Source organism: Miscanthus floridulus, chromosome 3 (genome assembly GCF_019320115.1).
Source record: "Miscanthus floridulus cultivar M001 chromosome 3, ASM1932011v1, whole genome shotgun sequence".
Classification (NCBI taxonomy): Eukaryota; Viridiplantae; Streptophyta; class Magnoliopsida; order Poales; family Poaceae; genus Miscanthus; species Miscanthus floridulus.
In genome coordinates, this window is record NC_089582.1 from 33002902 (window position 1) to 33010443 (window position 7542).

Genomic DNA, 7542 nt, shown 5'->3' on the forward strand with positions numbered 1-7542 from the left:
CGATTCAATGCCCGTGCCTATTCATTTTTTCCCTTCTGTCCCGTCCGCGCTTCCTCTTCCCGTCGCGAGTCGCGAGGAAACGCAGGAGGCGCACGGCTAGGGTTCCTCCACCAGCGCAGATCCCCAGTCAGTCAGCCGCCACTAGAGCCCCTTGGCTAGCCGCCCACCGCGCCCCATAGCCGGCAGTCCTGCGAGCATGGACTCCAGCTAGCCGGTCGCCCACTATTGCGTCAACTTGGTCTTCTTGACTTCTGGAGCAGTTGATGAGTTGCCATCCCACCTCCTCTTTCGTGTGTCTTTCTCCATCCCCCAAACCCTATACCTTCAGTTGTCAGTTGTGTGATGGCTGGACTGGTGGAGATCAGATCGAGGCAGGAGGAGGTTTTGGGGGCTACGTTCGGGCCCTGGGCACCGGTGGCTGCTTGGACGACACTTGCTTGAGCGAATGGATGGCGGTGGACGGATCCACGCAAGTCAGAGCTCTATGGTGAATGGCGCAAAGCTTTGAGTCACCACCAGGCTTCCTTAAGATGTTATGGCGCACTGCAAGCGGTGGCGAGCGGCCGTGCATCAGGAGATTGTCGTGGTGAATCCGGTCTCTACGAGCGCTCTCCGCAGGCGTGGTGAGTGCGGGCTGGGATTCTCGAGCATAACAGTGAGCTAGGTGCTAGAGGTGCGTGGAGAATAAGAGGTGGAGCTCTACCAAACTGGTACTTATTATGTGATTGGAGGGAGTTAATTATATGTCCCCCAAAAGTAGTGTTCGGGCCCTAATTTAGGGTCCTCTGTGCATCATATATCAGTCCCTGGATCGGTAGCTGATACGCATAATTCGAACAAGATTAATATAAAAAAGCATACTTTTATTACTAATGGGGAAAACATATTACATGGTTCGGGTTATAAAGCTAAGGCCATTGGCCTTATATCATATATTAGAGTTCTAAGACAGCGGTCATATGTCGTCGTGGCTCTATTCCTACAGGCAACTTAGAGTGTGGACGTAACCCTAGACTTATTCCTATAGCGTACCCCTATATTCCACGCCGTATTCCTATTGTAGCTCCTTTGTGCAGTCATACGGCTCTGTCTTCGAGTATACTCTGGGTGTCCTATCTTTGCGTAGTCCTCGATAGCTCCATACTCGCACGTTCTCCTATTGTCCTATCCTCACGTAGCTCCAATAGTTTCATCCGGTATGTCCTTGTAACACCCTAAAATTTGTATTTTTGAAAATAGAATTTAAAATAATTTATTTGTGAATTTTTGTGCAGATGAAATATAGGAAAATAATATTTTTCATTATATTAAAATTCATCATAAGGAGTAGCAACATGGTTGTGCATACATGCCGATGCATTTGATTTATTTTAATGAGTGGTTAATCCAAAATTCAAAATGCTTTTGAAAATAAATTTAAAAATGGTTTTGAAATAAAAGAAAAGAAAATTTGAAAATAAAAGAATTTAAAAGTTGTAAAATTTATTTTTCGAAAAACTTACCAAAATTGCTCATTTTTGTTTGAATTGAAAAGTGTATTTTAAACCATATTCAAATTCGATTTGGTTTATATTTGAAATTGGTTTTGAAATGAGAAAACAAAAAGGGAAATGGAAAAGCTGCTCTCTCTATCTCCCTCCTCTCTCTTTTGGCCAAGGTAGCCTGCTCCTCTCTCCTTTTCCTGCGCGGCCCGCTCACCTTCTTCCCTCCTCCTTCTTGGGCCGGCCCAGCAGCCACGCAGGCCGTGTCCTCGCCCCTCTCTCCGCGCTTTGTCTCTCTGTCATCCCGACCCCGCCATTGAGTCGCTAATGAACTAGGCTCGCTTCTCAGTTGCCTCCTACCTTCTGCTCGTACCCAAGCTAGACACCACCGCCGTCAGAGTCCGCTCCACCCACGTCTTCACGTCGTGCCGTGCACCCCATGCCACCCCGCCTCATAAAAGCCGAGCCCCGTGTCCGCTGCCTTCCCCGAACCCTAGACGCGAGCCACCGCCTCACCTTGAGCCGCAGCGGCCACAGCTCCATACTCCACATGCCACCGGAGATCTACCACCGCGTCCGCCACTGTGACCACGTCACTGAGCATCCACGAGAGGTACGTGATCTGTTGGTGCCACGAACACTCTCTCTCGCTCTCTATCTCTATCTCCGCCTCGCCGAAGTTTTGCCGATGAGTCGATCCACCATAATGAGCGCAGCTTCGCCACCGTGCCGTCTAGCTCCCTCCGAACCCTCCATCGAGCTCACCTTAAGCTTCTCTTGCTTCCCATGGTCCTCCCATGCCCGGTGGTGGCCGTGAACGTCAAAACCGGTTCTGTAGGCGAGCTTCTCGACGCCGTTCATGGCCGCCGCCACCGTTGGTTTCCTTTCTCCAACCGGTCGTGCTCTCTCTCTCTCCCTTCCATCTAATCTCAGTCGTCCAATCCACGATCAACGATCCAGATTAGAACGCACCCTTTCATCGTTCATTTTGCTATGGAGACCCTAAACTTTTTAGGATTTGAACCCGTCGTCCTTGGTTTCTATCAAAGGGACCCCTGCCTTTTCTTTAAATAGTGCCCATAGTCCTTTGCCAGTTTAAAATCAGATTTTATTTATTTTAAATTCAAAATTCAAGTTCCATCTATTTACAAAATTGTCACTATCTTCATTAAGCCATATTTTCTCCGTTTTAACTCCGATTTGACCCATTCAAGTTGTGTTAGGTCCGTAACGACGTAATCTACGTGTTAGTAACATTGTTTAACATGTTTGAAGCTTTTGAATAAAATAGTAATTTGATTAATCTATATTAGTTTTTCAATTAAAAGCAATTAGAGATTTTCACCATAGTCTTTTGTAAATAAAATAAGATTAATCTTATGTTGGTTTTCTAATACAAATATAATTTGACTTAATTCAATTTAGATATTTCTCTGAAGTATCTTATATATGTTTTATAATTAAAATAAATAAAGCCTATAGTTTCTTTTCGAAGCGAATCTATCGATAGATGTATCTTTTTCACCGTAGCTCCGATTAGAGTGCTTTTCGCGTCTGTGTGTTCATAATAATGTGTAGAGCATCTTTAAAATATTTTCACTTGCTGATTATTATGTTTGGTATACTATTCTAATTTAGGTCTATTGTTTGCTTCGTGTATGATTGCATGGATGCTTATTGTGGTGCTTTATGATCTTGTCCAGTCGGTGAGCTTTACGTGTTGATCAAGAAGAAGTTTCTTTGAAGTTTTGGACTTGAAGAAGGATAAGAGTTTTAAGGCAAGTATAGCATGGGATCTTCCTTGTTGTCCTATACACATTTAATCATTTAATTCATACTACATGTGTCTACCTTGACTGCCACTAAGGATTTCCTAGTACTTTGTTACCTTGTGCCTTGTTACCTATGGGGTATTGCATTAGGTAGTATGATGCTAGTGCTCAATTAAAGACCATGATCTTGTAACTTGACTAATGATAGATGCAATAAACATTAAAAGATGCTTTTTAGCAACATAGAACAAGGGGGCTAGAGCATTGGGCTATTTTTATGGTGATCTAGATTCCTCTCCCTAAGGACTTATCTATAAGTGATCATCCGGGACTTATAGTATAGGTGTGAGGGCTACATGGCTCTGGCTTTAGCTCAGTATGAGGACATTTTCTAGCTTGTTAGTGGTTAGCTTTATTGGCGTAAGAATGGCTTGACGAATCGGGTATAGTGCGGCATCTGTCCCCTTATGTATAGGCTACGCGTCATTGTGCCATCGGGAAGGGGGGCTCTACATTTATTTGCCGAGTGAATCTAATGGCCCTAACTTGTTAGACAAACCTTTGAAAAGCTTCATAGTGAACCCTGCTAACCTTCCTTGAAAGTGGGTCAAGAGATTAGCTATCTCGGGTGAAAAGATAAATCATGACTCATAGTGAAAGTATACAACCTCTATAGAGTATAAAACTGGTATATCAGTCGTGCTCACGGTCACGAGCGGCCTTGGAACATTTACGGAATAGATGATGAATACTGATGATACTGATGATAAAGATGCTCACTAATGATTACTATTTATGCTATTCATTATTCATGTTTACCTTATCATGTGTTTATATGGGCTTGTGAATAAACTTGTTGCCACCTTATTGCTAAAATCATGACTCATTAAAAGCTAATCGCAGTTAACCAGTGTCAGCCTTTTGAGCCTCATGAACCCCATGTTATATTTGTTGAGTATGACATGTACTTACACTTGCTTTACTTTTAAATCTTTGGAAAAATCCTAGATGTGTACCAGATTGTTAGAGTTTGGAGGAATTAGGCTTGTGGTCAACGAGTCAGTTGTCCATATGGAATTGGAGTCTTCACTCGAAGATCGGAGTTGTCTTTCCGCTATTTGTTGTCTAAGGTTATATCCTTTATACTAAGTACATTATATATTCAGCATTGTCTTTCGATATTACCCTTATTTGTAGCTATATGTGAGATTTGACATCCTAGGCTCACATATGGTGTGTATCTGGTTTTGTTCTTAAAACCAGGTGCTACAAAATGGTATCAGAGCAATGCTGACTATAGGACATAAGCCTAGTAGAAACTGGCCGTTCTAAGGTTTAAAAGTTGCTATAAAAACCCTTGCTCTATGAACCTTGATATTTTCTTCTCTACTATATCTCTACCCTTGCTATTCATCTCTACCTTGGTTCTTATTTTAAAGTCTTTGTTCTCATCTTCACTCCTTGATTTGATATGCTTTTAGAACTGTTTCTCACCACCTTCTTACGTAATCTAAAGACGAGTCTTAGGATTGTTACCCCTAGTACAATGAGGACGATAGTATCGCAAGTCGAGCCAATGATTGAGATCTGCACCTTTATTGCTTTGTTGAATTGTCATTATGTTTATGCTTTGTTTTGGATCTTTGTAATGATTGCATTGATCTTGTGGGGTTTGACCACAATTTCACTTAGTTCATAGGCCTAAGGTATAAGGATTAATGAAATAAATAGTTGGGTTTTGGTTATCTTCTATTTTCTCTCTTGTCTTTCAGAGCAGCCTGCACTCTTTGGCTTATATCTCTGATTTTGGATGATAAAAAATCATGAAAAAATTCTGGACAACAGTAGACTTCAATATCTTTCTCTAACCATAAGAATCACCTAGATAGCTACTTTGGTTATAGAATTATGAAAATCACAAGACGATGCACCTGTGATGTCTGAAGCCTAGAGTAGTTTTTGTTGTGCACCGTTTTTGGCTCCCTGAACTTCAAAATTTGGAAAAGTGTTCTATAAGGAAGTTGTGGAGAATTTTATAAGCTTTCCAACGGTATAATCTACAACTTCATTGGATTAACAGAATGAGAGTTACAACTATTTTACTACGCTATTGTTTTTCTGCTCGCGAGGAATTTCAGATTTCTTGTTCTTGCTCATACACGAGAGTATCATTGGGATGTCAGAACATCTTGATACTAGTTAGCTCATCTGGAAGAATGTGCAAGCTACCCTTCTTGTGTCTCCTAGTTGATCTTTTCTTAAGGGGGGTAGTCAAAGTGAAGGTGGTTTTGTAGATTCTAGCTCTCATAGGGAAGGAATCCTACCAATTCTAATCCACCACCATCCAATCCCCCATCTATAGAGCAAGCTTTGATGACGCAGACTTAGTTATTGCAGACTATTGCTCAAAGTGTGTTGAACCACCCGCATTAAGCACCACCTATTGACAAGCGTGGTGAATTTATGAAGGGACAACCACCGACATTCTCTCATACAAGCGAAACACTAGAAGCTGATGACTGGCTTAGAGCTGTGGAGCGACATTTGGACATAGCTAAGTGTGATGACCATGAGAAGGTGCTTTTTGCGTCCAGACAACTCCAGGGCGTAGCACAAGACTAGTAGGAGTCTTATCAGTATGGACGTCCCAACAATGTTGGACAGATCACCTAGAAGGAGCTTAGCGGGAGCTTCAGGTCATACCACATTCCCACCGGTGTAGTAGAACTCAAGCCAGATGAGTTCTAGGCTCTCAAGAAAGGATCTATTACTGTGCGCGAGTATTGTGACGTGTTCACTCAATTGTCGTGTTATGCTCTAGAAGAAGTGGATAATGATGCTAAGAAACAGAAACACTTTTTGAAATGACTGAATGATGGAGTTCAATTGCAGTTGATGACTGTTGTGTATCCTCGGTTCAAAACATTGGTGGATAGAGCAAGTCTAGTTGAGAACAAGCATCGAGAAATGGAAGAAAAGAAGAGAAAGTGTGACCTTCAATGCCAGTTAAGAAACACTCGTCTCTGTTTTCCTACACAAGCAGAATATCAGTCACGCCCTATGAATCTGCTAGGGAGTATAGAGCAGGATCAGTATCAGCAACTCAATAATGAAGTGCAACATTTTAGTTCTCAAGAGCCATGTCTGTCATCTCCCACTATCACCTGATGAAGACAAATACTTCTACTAGTAAGGAAGGTTATGATTATGGTGATATTGAACCCTATAAGAATGATTATTTTGAGAAGTTTGCTGAGAGTAGTCAAATCCAGAATCAACAGCAGCAAGAGCCAAAACAGAATGTCCATAAGGAGCAGGTGCAAGGCAATAAGTTAAAGCGAAACTACATTCAAGGCAGGTTGAACAATGTGGATCCGATTACCACTCATGGGGCTAAGGAGGTCATTTATGGTTTGATAGCAGTAAGCTTAGACACTGCTATGGTGTTGTTTGACCCTAGTGGGTCACATTCCTCCCTCCCTAGGGAATATGTGGAAGAACATAAGATAACTATGCTTCTGATGAGGAAACCCGTAATAGTTAACTCTCCAAGAGGAGAAAAGAAGACAAACCACATATGCCCAAAAGTTAGTCTTAACATAAAAGGGAAGAACTTTAAGGCAAACCTTATTGTTTTGGAGTTAATGCACATTGATGTTATCCTTGGAAAGGGATGGTTATCTGCTTGTAAAGGAGTAATTAAGTATGCTCAACATTCGGTGCTACTAACAACACTGTTCGGAGAAAGAATTGAGTATGAGGGTATCCAACCTGCACCTGAGGAAGACGAGAATGACCTGCTAGAAGGTGTGTCCTGTAAAGAAAGTAAAGTGGACTATGAGTTTTTAGATGTTAATGTAGAGGAACAAACCCCTTTGGAGGAGATCAATAGGATAGACGATCACGCCTATGCAAACTATCCAACTAAGAAGGGTCCAAATGCTCAAGGTGCCATATGAAGTTTAGTTATGCTCTCTAGCTCTCACTTGTAAGAATTGGTTAATCTGATAAGAAAGGTGTATACCCAGGGGATGTATACCACTTAAGGGTTTCATCATCTAGAGTAAGTATCCTTTGCTCGGTTGATAAGTTATTGGATCATCTACGAGGAACAGATGCATTCATCAATATGGCTCTGCAATTTGAGCTATCCTCAGTTGGGAGTCCAATCTTCAACATACGTAGGACAAGTAGGTGTTGATGACATAGTAATGAGATATATGATAACTACAGATGGTTCTATGGAGTCTCAGGAAATCCCAATGATATACTAAGCATGACAAGAAGGT